At 35.7% G+C, this 15,456-nt stretch overlaps 1 protein-coding gene across 5 annotated transcripts in view; it reads left to right on the top strand.

Annotated features, from left to right (window-relative positions):
• RBFOX1 (RNA binding fox-1 homolog 1) overlaps positions 1 to 15,456 on the top strand; it is a 1,270,800-nt gene that overhangs the window by 767,626 nt on the left and 487,718 nt on the right. The window lies entirely within an intron of this gene.

Below are 15,456 nucleotides of genomic sequence, written 5' to 3' on the forward strand. Positions count from 1 at the left end.
AAAGCATACAGTTCAAATAATAAAATCGTTATTCAATGTCCTTTGCAAACATATTAGTTGAATAGCAAATAAAGGAAAAATATCACCATGCAGGCCTCCAACACCTTTTTCAGTTTTACAGGGAAAAAACCCAGCTTTGAAGTGGTGCACAGTAAAGTGCCTATAAAATGTATTCCACGTATAAAATACTAAGTACTTTAAAATGCAAATAATTTCAGTCTTAAATTTTGGGGAAGTAGGCAATTACTGCTTTATGGAAAAGAAATTATTTAGTAAAAGTGTTTAGAAATTGATGGTTGATTTTAAGACTTTGGAAGGGGCAGAGGGAGTTCTTTATAACAAACTTGACCAATGTGCAGTTAGAATGCATAGCAGAATGGCTCTAGGTAGCAGAGGATGGCAACCTTCACCCAGATCTTAAAAAGCTAAAATCAGATTTTTAAGCTGCTTCTGAAACTGTAGTTACTTCTGAGTTTGTTTTTCTCTTTACCTATCTATAGTGATTATTCATATCCTGGGGAAGTCAAGACAAAAGTGTTGCAGAGCTAGCTACAAATGTCATTACCTACCCTGGAATATCCTGTATCATACTTACATATTTATATACTTATATTCAGGACTTGAAATAATTTGGAGAGTCAGAATGCATTTACATCTTTGACATTCATATTTGAATTTGAGGAAGAGGTAGGAGAAAGTATTAAAAATAATCAGAATCCAATGGTCATCTTTATGATTATCTTTCTTTTTCCTGTTTTATTCTAGTTTCGTAAGAAATAAGGTGATGTGATTACACAGTTGGCTATCCAGTAGGTACATGTACTGAAATTTTAATCTGGAATGTATGTCTGAGTGAACCTTTTTGTGTGTTATTTATTTTCACTTTATAGACAGATGTTTGTTCTATTAACATTGCTACAAAATAGTTTTAGACAAGATGTTCATGTTTATTGATGTTATATGCTTGTATTTGCAGACTGTTGCTGCCTTTTTTTAATTTGTTGGGGGGAAAATTACAAATAATGTCGCTTAATGTGAGCAGAACGTATTTTGCTCATTTAGCCACGTGCTTATGTGGTGTTTGGATGTAACCTGGTGAAGAACATTTTTAAAAGAACCTTCACAATTTTCTAACTGTTGAGAAAGTAGGAGAATAAATTAAACCAAGTGAAAAATGCATTTAGTTAAACATAGTTGTATTAAGTGCTGTACTTAAGATACACTAACCCAGATGTCTTCAGAAGTGTTTTGGGATTTTTTCCCCACAGGATGAAAATGTAGTACTCATGCCAGGTTAGTTCTTCCAGAAGAACCAAAGCTGCATTATGGAACACATAGAATCATATCATACAATGGTTTTTGTTGGAAGGGACATTAAAGAGCAACACATATGGCTCCAACCCCCTGCCATCATAAGATAAAAAAAAAAAAAGCAAATGAAGCAAAATCCTGCTTTTAAGGTCCCCAGAAAAAGTCTTAATCCTTCTGATTATATCCTATTAGATTCAATTTCTTTATAAAAGTCCAGTAAAGGGAAAAATTAATGCTTCCAGAATTATTTTGTATTCCAACAGTTTCCTAAAATAAGAGGCTCTTGTTGATAACTTTGCATTAGCAAATGTTGTTTTCCCAGAGTAGAATGCTCCATTCCATGATATTGGAGCTAAGGAAGAAGAAATAGCGGGAGCTGATTCTAAACCTAGATCTTCATCCTTGAGCTTGGAGATTGCTGAACTTTCTGATTTAACTGCATACTAAACCTGTGACAGGACATGCCTCAGATAATTCAGAGAGGTTAGAGATTACAGCAGTTCCTCCAGAGGTCCTTGCAGGGCATAGAACTCACAACACTTCCAGTTCTTTCCATCTGTTAGAAGACTGGGGGAAAAGGGCAAAAGGTCTCGGTTATCATTCAGGAGAATGCAAAGGACATTTTCAGTGTTATTCAAAGTCCCATTCCTTCAATACTGGTTCTGGAGACATATTTCTGCATCTGGATTCAGTCCTATTAATTCCATTGACTTTGAAATGTTTAAAGTGGGTTCTATAGTCTTGAGTGTATTCTAGGGTACCCTGTTTGCAGACAGGACATTAAACTGATTTTCAAGTCTCAAGTTTGTAGATCATCTGTCAATATGGTCATCAGTAATGATCAATATGGTCATCAGTAATGACGTTTGTCATCTGGTTAAAGTTGTTTCAAATTAAGTCTTCTGACTCACCCATCTAATATCTTTTGAAACTGATGCAGTGATCAGTAATTTGAGAGATTTGCCTTAATAACCAACAGGTAACTGCTGTTCTGAGCTTTTAACTAGTTTTTATTTTGGCCTTCTTCATAATTTGCTAAAATATTGCAACATTAAAACCCCAAAATCTCTAAATCTCAACTTCCACATGAATGAATAGAAAAGATTTTACATGGTCATGTTTCTGCACTGCCAGAAATCTCTCTTACAAGACATTATGGTCCTATGTATAAGTTATAGTGGGTTTGATAGCACTGCAGCTATAGCAAAGTCTGTGACATACTCTTGACCTTACAGATGAATGATCCAACCAGCTATTGGTTCATTCGCTTTGGGTCTTGAGGTCAGTCAGGTCATCACTAGCAAAAGTAACAACAAAATATGATCTTGTCTGTTTTCCCTCCATTTCCATGAGACTTATTACTTTAAGTATGGTAAAATTTATGTCCTTTTCCGTCCTCAGTTTGCACCTGGTGGTCAGCAAATTCTGGTCCTGCAAACTGCAAGTCTTTATCTGATGTCCTTCTAATTCACTTCACAGTAACCCATTGTGCAAGTGAATCAGACATTCAGAAAAAAATAAGCATGCTATATGCATAGAAGCATGTTCTAACAGTTCATAAATCTGTCTCATAATGTGAGTGCTGTGTGACTATACCTTGATCCAGTCCTGAAGGGCATACCTTTTATATTTCCAGTAAGATATATATGGGAATTTAGATAATGAGGTTTTACAGAAATTGGCATGAGTGTTCAGCATCTTCAGTGGAAATAATTTTTTCCTAGGTATATAGCAATAGGAGTGAAATGAGCACATCACTTTATTTCTTTTAAAATATAAGGTCATCTGTTTTTGTGAATTTGGTTTTTTGATACATATGCTCTACTAAATTCACTATTACATGTCTGCTGAGTGAAGTGGAGTTACTGCAAGTATAAATTCAGGCAGCAAATATAAAAAAAAAAAGGAAGATGGCCTAGATATAATTGAGAAAGCCCTAAGTTTTGGACTGATAAAATAGAAGCTGGTTTGGGGCTTAAAGAAGTTTGGGTTTACATAAGCTGGAAAATATGCTGTAGCTTGGGGAATTGATGTTTAAACTCTCTTTTTTACCTGAGAGATGAGAAATGCAGAATACTGTGGTCATACAAAAGCACTTCAATTGAATGTTGTAGGGTTTGTTCTATGCTGTGTATGCTATACTTATCATTACTGTTACCTACTTTTCTACTTCTGAAGTGTTTTCTCTTGTGCTGTTCTGTTCTTGTAGCTTCAATGGAAAATAGCAAACTATGACACCTTTCTATGAATGTTTTTTGCAATCAGTGTACTTTTCTTTCCCTGAAAGTATGATGGAATATTAGAACATGGGCTTTTTATTGCAAAAGCATGTTTTTAATAGCTGCTTTTCAATACTCTGCTGAATTCATACCTCTATTTAAAGTAATCCTTGAAACTTTTGCTCCTACATGAGTGTTTCAACTCTGAATATTACATATTATTGAAACAGCTGTGCACATGGATCTCAAATTTCTGTTGTTCTTGGTCTGCCATGGGTTTATGCACATCTAATCCATAGTTTGCAGTCTCCTGAAGGGAAAAGACCCCTCCTGTTCTGTACACAGAAAGTAGTTGGCACTAGAAATAGTGTGTGCTGTCACATGCAGAAAAGCGAGCCTGAACTATGGAGACTGTGAACAGTTGTGACAGTACAAGTTATGAGTTGATTTCTGGTATGATTGATTGGGGTCTCTCACAAAGAGCATCAGTCTAAGCCAAAGACTGTAAGCAGTATGAAACAAATATAGTAGATATTATGTTTTCCAATACTCAAAATATTCATCTACTTTTTTTATGAGAAAGGGTGTCCCAAGAATATTAAAGACTCCATAAATTGTGGTAACACCTATACCTTCATGACCAAAGTATTAACATAGGCATATTTCATCCTGGTGCTATGTGTGTTACTTAGCAATGACTGTTTTCTGTTTTCCTTTTTCTTTTTTTAATGCATATACTAAAGAATGTTATTTTATTTTGTCTTAGTTAGTTTAGTTAGGTGCTTGGTGAATAATACTCAGAGGACCTCTTTTGTCCTAATCCCATCACTCATTACAATAGTTATATTAACAATTGCATTCCAGAATGTTTGGGGTTTTTTTAACGTGATAAAGTTTACCTGTAAATATGAGACAGAAATCTCTAATTCCACTGCCCCTTGAATAAATACAGCAGCCTGATTAATGTGTCAATAATTTGAGATCACTTATGAATCAACCTCCTGTTTTGTTTCATTATTGTTAGTCTCCGATATCTCTGCAATGCTGCTGCCTTAATCACAATAAATAAACTTACTTTTGAATGGTCATAAAGTGTGAAACAGAAGAAATAAATAAGCACAATACATGAACATCCTTGCAAAATAACATCTAAACTACCACAGGGAAATCACCATTTACTAGTGTGAAGAAGTATAAGTTGACTAATAAGTCTGCATGTCTGTAAGACAATGAAAGCTTTTTGAAAAATTTCCCTGTAAAGTTGTCTTTTTATGTATATTTTGTATAATAGGTTATTTAAAATTCAGCTATAAATTATATTTCATCGGATTTTATATAGATTTTTGTACTGTTGTACACACACTAAATACTGCAAAAACAGACTACTACCCAGCATGCAAGTTCTTTTGTGCAGGATAATTTTTCATTAAATAACAACGCCTATTTGAAATTTACTATGCTACAAGAATAGCTTTATGTGAAATCTTCTGAATTTGGAATATTAATGTAAGATAAATTACTTTTAAATTGAATTTCTAGAATGCAGTAGATTGAGTTTGCCTGGAATGAATAAGGAATTATCCACACTGTTATCTCAAATTTAGATATGCTGCTTCTGAGCAAGCTGGGGAATAATTTCGGAATATTTCTGATTAAGTGATATGTATTTCACATTGCCTTCGATTACTTGAGAAGTGGAAAAGCAACGTTTTGGTAAAATATGTCTTTAAACTATGTTTTATAGGTAAGGTAAAGGTTGAATTTGCAGTTTTGTAAAAGCAGAAGTATAAAAATTTTTTTACCTTTGTCTCTGAGACTTCTTGAAATCTTTGCATATCTTTAAAAGCTTTCATTATTTGTCACAGATTGTTTTTTTCTATAGCCAGCACAGACTTAAATTTGCTGTATTCCTTAGAACATTTCCCCAGTATATGTTATTGACCAGCATGTTCCAATGGTTAAGAAAGACAAAAGGTTCATAGACTCATAGAATAGTTAGGATTGGAAAGTACCTTAAGATCATCTAGTTCCAACCTCCCTGCCATGGGCAGGGACACCTCACTCTAAACCATGTCACCCAAGGCTTCATCCAGCCTGGCCTTGAACACCGCCAGGGATGAAGCATTCACAACTTCCTTGGGCAACCCATTCCAGTGCCTTACCACCCTTACAGTAAAGAACTTCCTGCTTATGTCCAATCTAAACTTCCCCTGTTTAAGTTTTAACTCATTACCCCTTGTCCTATCACTACAGTCCCTAATGAATAGTCCCTCCCCAGCACCCCTGTAGGCCCCCTTCAGATACTGGAAGGCTGCTATGAGGTCTCCACGCAGCCTTCTCTTCTCCAGGCTGAACAGCCCCAACTTTCTCAGTCTGTCTTCATATGGGAGGTGCTCCAGTCCCCTGATCATCCTCGTGGCCCTCCTCTGAGGACAATTCCATGTCCTTTTTATGTTGAGGACACCAGAACTGCACACAATACTCCAAGTGGAGTCTCACAAGAGCAGGGGGGCAGGATCACCTCCTTCGACCTGCTGGTCACGCTCCTTTTGATGCAGCCCAGGATACAGTTGGCTTTCCGGGCTGCAAGTGCACACTGAAGCTGGCTCATGTTCATTTTCTCATCGACAAATACCTACAAGTCCTCCTTCTTCAGGGCTGCTCTGAATTTCCTTTTTGTCCAACCTGTAGCTGTGCCTGGGATTGCTCCGACCCAGGTGTAGGACCTTGCACTTGTAATGGTTAAACTTCATGTGGTTGGCATCAGCCCACCTCACAAGCATGTCAAGGTGCCTCTGGATGGCATTCCTTCCCTCCAGCATATCAGCAGAACCACACAGCTTGGTGTCATTGGCAAACTTGCTGAGGGCGCACTCAATCCCACTGTCCATGACAGTGACAAAGCTGTTGAACAAGAGCAGTCCCAACACTGATCCCTGTGGGTCACCACTTGTTACTGGTCTCCAGCCAGACATTGAGCCATTGACCACAACTCTTTGTGTGCATTCATAAGGTGTAAAAATTGATAGAAGGCTTGATTTTATTCTGGCATTCAACTTACTTAGATACAAGAACTTTTCTCCACTTGTCAACAGGGAAATCATTCTTGCGAATTCTACAGTGGCAGATCATAATGGATCAAATCCATCCAGGAGGGGCAAGGACAGTGAAAGGTCTCTTAACTTTCTAATTCACAGTAAAAATGCTCTTTTTTCATTAGTTGTAAATAACTTGTAAACTAGCATGATGTTACTCACTTGAAGAAATACTCTTGTTTTGATTGCAATGGAATCCACTGCTTTCTGAATGCCAGACTAACAATTGATTGCTAGCTTATGAAGCAGAAATTTACTTCTTCATCTAATGACTGAAGAAACTGAAATGAATACAATAAACAGGATTTTCTGGAAAAAAAAAGAAAATAGCAACACAGTTGGATTTGATTTGGAAAGAGCAATAGCAGGCATATGTCATGTGTCATTATAGGAGAGAACTGGCGACAGTATTATTCATTATGTGGTTTCAGAGTACCCTAAATTGAAGTATAAGATTATTGGAAGTGGATGATTTCCCCAGATTACTGCTTAATAGTGACTAAAGGGCCCACATTACTCATATTTGCAATGAAAATAGTGCCAAAAAAACAGCAGTAGTTGACTGGAATGAAATGTGGAGCCCTCAGGGTTTTAGCTTGAGATTCAGCTTAATTGTGTGTCTCTTGCTTAATACAAATGTCCCCAAGTCTCAGAGGCTGGTGTGCTTTCAGCACTTGCAAATGGAGCCAGCAGTTTCCAAAGTATTTACCCTTTTTTTTTCTTCACTGCTTTCTAAACAAATTATTATAATGACTTTGCAGACTAAAGTAGGTTTCCCTGTTTCTGACTGTTTATTATTAAAAAATGCTGTGATCTTTCGGCTTACTGTCAGCTTGTGCTTATTTCATTTATGTGCTTAATCTTATGGCATGGTTGGAAGAGGGTTAGGGTCTGATTTGTCATGAATGGCACTTTTGTACTTCGACAAATGGCCGTGTAAGAATGACACAAATAGGACTAGGGTACTTTTGCCCTAACACAACTGATGTGTTGGTCACTCTTGCAAACAAAATAAAAGTGCTGTGAATTACTTTTAAAGCAAATTTATTGAAGTGCTTTTAGGAATAATTAAAACTGTAGTGCTTTTTTTATATTTTTGGGGACATATGTTAGCCCTACTTGGATAATTTCTAGGTTATGTGTAGTAGAACAGCTAAATTAGAAACAACCTGAAATCTGCACACATTTGACAAAAAAATCATGTTGTATTTCTTTGATGGTATTTAGAATTTGTCTCTGCCACATCCCATGAGATGAAGCCAAAAATACTGTATTTCTGTGGAAGAAAATTATTTTGTTGTGTGAAGGAGCTGGACTGAAGTGCAGAAAAATGAGATTTAATTCAGTGCTATGCCAAACTCAGACATGACTTTTAACCACTGTGCTTCTTTCTATTCCCCATTGATTAAATGGAGGGAGAAGTACCTTTTTTCTGCCTGTTGAAAATGTAAGGGGTAGGTAGCAAAGACTTAACTTTACATAGAAAATGCCTTTGGAAGGACCCTCAAGTCACTCAGTCCATCTACTTAAAAAGCAAGACATGGAATTAAGGCATTATATGTTCCGTTACAAACAGGGAGATGAGCAGTGGAAAAAAAATACTGCTCTATTGCATCCTGTCTGGCAAAAATCATGATTTCTACTTTACCTGCAGTACCTCACAAATTGAAATAAGGTATAAAAGAACTCCAAGATTCTGAAAATGATCCCTTTTGTCTTTGAATTCTGAGGGATCACATAAGTCTTCCTGGGTCAACAAGGTTGACTCAGAAAATAACTAGGATTAGTTGATAGAATCTATAAATAGTAAACTTAAGATCTTAATTATGTTTTCAGAATAAACTGACCTGTTAGACCTTCTGAGTTTGACTGACCCTGTGTTTTACATATCATAATGTTGATCTTGTGGCTGTATTCTTCAAAGAGAAAACTACTGATGAGGATTTTTGATTATGATTATTTCATTTAACTTAGAAGATTAAATAGCTATCTTAAAATAATCAGAAAAAAATCCTATAAGCATTTGTAACTTTTGTAGATCAGGGGCTTTTTTTTAATATTTATTAGAAACATTGCTGCCTGAATTCAGCTGCAATAATGGAATTATTGTGATAATTGGAAGATTCTGCTTTTCAGAAATCACTCTTGTAGATCGTATTTCTGCAGTACAATAAAATATAAACTGTGCAACAAGCAGCATGATACTGGAGAATCCCTGAGGTGTTACACATTTAATACAAAGGAAGAATATCAGTAAAGGTGTCTGGGCTGATTTGATGTGATCATTTTTAATATATAGGAGAAATTTGAGACAAAGAATAAAAGTTCTAAGGTGAGAACTCAAAATTTGGAAACAAAAATTTTCAAGGAGAAAACCTGTACGTAAAGTACAAAAGACATTTGAAAACCAGAATTAAATTCTTCTTATAACAGTGTGGACAAACACATTTGAATGATCACATAATAAGATTCTTTTTTGTAATCATTATTTATATAAAAAATTTTTGAGCCGGGTTAATTAGGGGGAGAAAGCTACATTTCCTTGTTCTTTGTAAAACACAGCTGAAATTATTATATTCCTTCCTCATCCATGTAGCAAAAATTGTTTTTTTCCAAGATGATGTTTTTTCCTATGTAGTGTAATATTGTTCTTCCACCTCTTGGGGAAAGAAAGGACATCTTTGGATGTATTATGTTTTCCCTAAATTAAAAAATACTTCTCCTGTATCAGAGTACAGGTGAACAAGTGGGAAAGCCTTGTTCTTCAGTAGGGGGTTAGCTGACACAAGGTTTGATCTGATAGAGCTTGCGTAATGTCATTACATGCCGTGTAGGCCATGTTCAGGAGGAGATGACTTTTGCTGTATTATGACCCTACACAATAGATTACCTGGTGGTGATAGATTTTTGCGGCCTTGAAATCTCTGTGTCTGACTCTCTCCATTCTCCAATGCGTTTGCTTCAGTAAGGGCAAGGGGTCTTATTGCATTTTATTATCTCTGAAGCTTCAAAGAATAGACCCAGCTAGAAATAGATAAGCATAAAAATACCTCAGGTGTCTAGCTGCTGTGTTTTCTTCATATGCCAGTTTTAATAACAGTTGTCCCAATACAGAACAGGAATGTATGTTTTTTTCTTAGATCATGTGAGACCTTTATTTTTAGTTTGGGCCTTGTCTGCAGCGAATAAAATAGTTTGTCCTCTCATATCAGCTGGACATGCATCATATAATCAACTCCCTGCCATTTAGAGAATGGTGTTTGTTATTTGACCTGTTCTGGTAAGTGCCTTTTTTACTTTATTCCACATCTTCTCCTGCCCTCTCTAATGTATAGTGGGACTCATCTAATGGCCTGGTGACTAGATGTCAAACCAGCTGATTTGATCCCTTTTGTCTTTGACTTCTGTGAAAGCTATGAAGTACAGGTGTTGTAAATCTGACTCAGCCAGTTAGCTACTGTCGCAAAAATGGCTTCTGTGCCTTGTGCCTCAGTATTCCATCTGGAAAACATGGATATTATTTAGCAACATCATACATAGTAAATATCTGGGGGGGGGGGGGGGGAAATGAAGTTTAATTAAATTACTCATCTCAAGAAAGCAAACACTTTGGACTTGATCATCCACATTAGAGCAAGACTGGAACTCAGATGATACTAATTGCTGTTCAAATGTTACACATTTTTTGTTGAGTATTGCACAGTTTTCTTATCCTTGTAGTATTCTTCTTTTCTTTTTACAGCCAAAAGATGTGGTACTTTATCCATTATACTTTATGTAAGCTTCATGCTGTTAATGTTCATATCTATTAAATTTTGTCCCAAAATACAAATTATGCAAGGGAATACTAATTCAAATCACTGTATTTGTTTCTCTCTGAGGAAGAGTATCAATAGGACATCTCATGGCTAGAGATTTGGAATTCATGTTCACAATACCAGCAACCTAATTTGTGTTCAACATAACAGGAGACAATAATTTACTAAGAACAGCATCTTTCATGTCTGTTCTGTTGTATGAAGCCAAACCCTAAGGCAGTGAAATAATATGTATTAATAGAGACAATGCTTTTATAATATTCAGGGAGTAAATAGTAACCATTTCTGTGTTAATCCAGAAGGAGAGCACCGTGATCATTGAATATAAAACAAAAAAGTATCTGCTTCTCTGTAGATGGAATCTTTGAGCACAGAAATAACTAGACAGCATCAAGTAGGTGAGCTACCAGTGCAGTGTGCATGGAGCTGTGCTAAGTGAAGTTCTTTGCTTTTCACTTCTTCACATGCTACCTGCACCTCTGAGAATTGTAAAACCTCAATAGCATGTCTCTGGAAAGGATCTGTACTTTCCCTCTGTTTCCTACAAAAATATAGTCAATCTGTATTTCAAGTTTACACTAGGAGGTTTCTGCTTAGTCTTTTCATGACACTTACGTGCACAACATTCTCAGTGCTTGTTTGTTATTGTCTGGAAAATTAACATTTTCAAAGACCTAGAAACTAGAACTACAGCTAATGCAGTGTCCTTCTCATTGTTGTCTACATTCAGCAGTATATCACTTTAATAATGAGCTTGGTTTGTCAGAAAGGGGGAGACACCTGTGAAGAACTTTCTTTTCATTTCACAGAGCTGCACCACTGTATGTTTATTGTAGTTGTAAGCTAAATGTTTTAATAATTTAATTATGTCACATTAACAGCCACTTATAATAAGAAAAACTTCTTGTGAGTTTTACTCCTCCTGAAAAGTACAGTATGCACTGATAAGCTCTTGCTCTCAATTAGACTGTCACCATGGTGTATAAATGTTGCTTTTATGTCAGGGCATGGAAGATGGGCCAGCTAAAAGGAAAGCTGTTTTGCTCAAGCACAAAAGTTTTAGGCTGAAGGATGATCTCATGTCCTTGTTAAGCTCTTATAATGATTTTTGTGTAATCTGTTATTGTAATCATATTGGTTTGAATGTTTTGTTATTCCTATAACAGCTCAAATCTAATCCTAAGCTTATGTGATATAATAATAGCACATATGTAATAATAATAGACATATCACTGATATCACATATGTAATAATTTATATGATATTACATAATCAAAAAATACCGCCTGAAGTAGTGTTTAGTTGCACATCAGTATATGCTTGGTGTAGAAGTCTATTTTAGGCTATACAGGAATAACTGAGAGGAGGACTCTGGGTAGCTGTTAAAACCCAGCATTGTCCAGTATCTGTTTAGATGAACAGGTCTTTGAAGGTTTCCTTTACTTTTCATTTAGGGGAGTTTTAATATAAAATGACTCTGAACTCCAAAAAGATGAATCATAAAACTGATGAGAACATGGTTCTTACATGAACTGGTCAAAATATCTGAGTGATAGCTCTTCCTGGTTTGAGTTTCTTACTATCATGATTCTTACTATCTATGATTCTATCCTTTTTGCTGAAGCACAGTTCTTTAGGTCTGGTACTACATTTTTAAAAGGCTGAGTAGGACAGATATAAAACCAGAATATCTTCTGTGAAAATTAAACCATTATAAAGAGTAATTAAAATGGAGAAATGTAGAGAGAAAATTCATTAAGGGTTACCAGGCATGTGAATGAGACTGTAACTATGAAGATACCAAAATCTTATTTACAATTAACATTTAAATTGCTCTGACCCCAAATCTATTGCAAAAATAACTGTAGTTATACTTATATTCAGTTAAGTTATAACAATTAGTGCAATGCATGGGTTTATTTATAGGATATATCCTATATAGAAGATGTATTCAAGAAAAAAAATGTGAGAAGTGCTCCAAATGAGGCAACTGTGGATTGAGCCCTGGCTTGTAACATTCTTAATTTCCAGCTTTTGCTATTAGATATCAATGCAACTTTCATAATTTTCTCTGTTGTAGCATCAGGAGTTGATGTCAGCAAGACATCCTGTAAAATGCAGTGAGAAATTCTCATGAAAAAAACATGGAAAAATTGAAAGACAGATATTGTTTTACTGTCTACATTTTCAAGATTAAAAAGAGAAACCCATAGTGTGTATGTTCTAAACACTGCTTTTGCCTGATTGCTGCTCCAGTATCAAAACTGTAAAACCCTGCAATAATTTTGTTACATTTTCTACTCTGTTCACTATAAGACTGAAAGGGTTGTAATTAGACCTACTTCACATGCTTTACTGAAACAGTGCCTGTACATGAAATGAAAAAGTAAATAGAGCAAAAAGATGCTTTAGTGTCAGGCACATATTATTAGGGTTGACAATGTTAGCTTATTTAGTAGGAAAGAAATACTCTCTTCAATGCTTGAATTACTAGAGGAATTCTGTGGTCTATGACATACAGAAGATTGCATTAGAATATCATAAACAGTCTGTCTTACCCTTTAAAGTTTTATGAAGAGCTATTTTTGCTAGCACATAGGTTAGCTATAAAATGTTGGTTTCCTCCTTCTTCCTTTTTTCATTTAGGCTGGAATAATAGACGCCATTTAGTGAATGTTACCAGCGTAGCATTGACAAACCTATACGCCATTGTATAAGGTTAATTTGTTCAACTTACTTTCAGATTTTCAGAGCTCTTATAAAATAGTTTTTTAACTGTGAATAAATCTGGTTAAAATACATTTAAATATCCAGATCTGGTGAGAATTGGGCATATGGTTGCAATATAGCAAATGAACAAGGACTGCAATGCTCTGGAATATTTTGTGCAAATTGATTTGGCCTCATTTTGTAATTCACTAATTTGATATTCAAAGTTTATTTGATGTTGCTCCTTCAGCACCTCCTACTTAAATTAGCAGTACTGAATTTGTAATCTAGTAGACCTATCTTTCACCACACTTTGATTTCTCAGTAACTACTAAAAAGGAAACATTTGTTATTTTCTCTGATCAGTAAGCCAAACTGTATGGCAGAAATAAAATTTAGAAAATGGCAGTTGAGCCTTTCATCAAGTCATCATTTCCCAACACTTAATATTTGCATAAATCTGTGTTTAAAGACAAACAAACTTTTAAAATTAATTTTTAACTTTATTCTTGTTTTCAACATAACTATTTAATGGCCTGGTTTACTTGCTGAGCAGATTACGAGAGGCTCCTGCGTATAACCCACGGACTGAGACAAACAGTGGCCTAAAAATAGGTCATAACATGGGATTACATTTGAATTTCCTTGTTCCCATTTGCAGTGTCTTAACTGAAAAACTGTTTTCTGTTTATTTTAATAGACTAGTGATGGATCATGTTATAGTGAAAGGAGACTGAATAGGTCCATAGGTCTAAGAGGGATGGCATATTTATCACAGATCATATGGTGAGTTATAAATGATACCTGCTGTCTTTTGTGCTCAGTAATCCCATTATAGTCAAGGAGTATGCAATATGAAAGAGCAGATGGTTCTGTCTCTGCTGCCTTTCTTCAGTTTCTGTCCTGACTGTACTGCTGGAGATACACTGAATTGATGTGTTTCCCTGCTGTTCTTCATTTCTACCCAGGTCTTAGCTGTTGCTTGTCTGAGTGCAAAATCTGTGGGCATTACGTGAAGCAGAACTTTTTACAGTGTCTGGTTCCTTAATCCATTTGTGTCAGACTTTCTTTTTGTAGTTCTGGTACAGTCTAATCTATTGCACATTTACTGGTCAAATCTTAGAAAAACCATTTTGCTTCCTTCTTCCCTCTTCTGAATCAAATGGGTATTATGTTACTTTTTCACTTCAGGGCACAGGAAGTAACATTCCCTACTTGGTTAAACTGGATTTTGCTTACACTGTTTAGGTCAATTCTCGCAAGGTTGCAGTTATTAATAATAGATTATGTTTTCTTTCATTTAGCTCATTCTTCCCCAGAAAGTCTCACACTAAGATATCAGGACCCTCAAAATTTATGAAGTTTTTATTCCTATCAGTTATTGTAATCTAATATTTAAGCTAAGAAACCTGTCACTATTGCAGGACGTTTCTAGCATACTCTTCCCAAGTAGAAGAATATTCTACTTAGAATAATACTTCCCAATATTTAGTAGAAGAAGAATATTGACCAAGTGTGGCCAGTGTAATATTTCATTCCAGTTTAAAGGTTCTGCCTTTTTAGAGCAGCAGAGGGGAACTATCAAAGGATTTTCTTTCAAGCAAAAAGGACTTTATTTCAAGCATTGTTTGCTTGATTCTGTGATTCTATTGTTTGCTTTCAATCGGAGCAGGAAACTAAATAAATTAATGTAGCTATTGTGGTGGTTTGTTTCCCCATCTCTAATTGTCTCCCAGTTCCCAAACAGATATTATTTGCCATCATGCTTAGGATGACTGGCATTGTTAAGCTCTGCTTTAATCCTGGAGCTTCAGGTATCTCCTGGTATCTTAGGACAAGCACAATTTTTACCTTTGAGAAACATAAAAAGCTTCCCGCCCGCATCTTGATATTCCACAACAGCTGATGTAGGAAACTGTAGACTGTTTGGTTTTAGGGTTTTTTAATTTTTTGTTTTGTTGTGTTTTAAATGCCATACAACTTACTGGAAAGCAAGTTACAGAGTATGAGTCCAAGCTTTTGGAATGGGCTACAGTGAAATACCAAGAATTGGTTTATGCATGGAAGTTCAGAATTGTTGCATAAACCAGAGACCCCCAAGGTCAGATGGTGGCAGAGTCTGAATGCTTTCCTGATTTGATTGCTAAGTTTCAAATTATTAGTATCTCCTGGCTCTGGATGAGTATTTCCTATCTGTTGAAATTCATAGACTGGATTGCACACTTCATCATGTCTTGTGGTGTGCCCTCTACGAGTATGATCAGATATATTTATACCCCTTATTGAAGGCATATGCGGGTAAAT

This window comes from Melopsittacus undulatus, chromosome 8, assembly GCF_012275295.1.
Source record: "Melopsittacus undulatus isolate bMelUnd1 chromosome 8, bMelUnd1.mat.Z, whole genome shotgun sequence".
Taxonomy (NCBI): domain Eukaryota; kingdom Metazoa; phylum Chordata; class Aves; order Psittaciformes; family Psittaculidae; genus Melopsittacus; species Melopsittacus undulatus.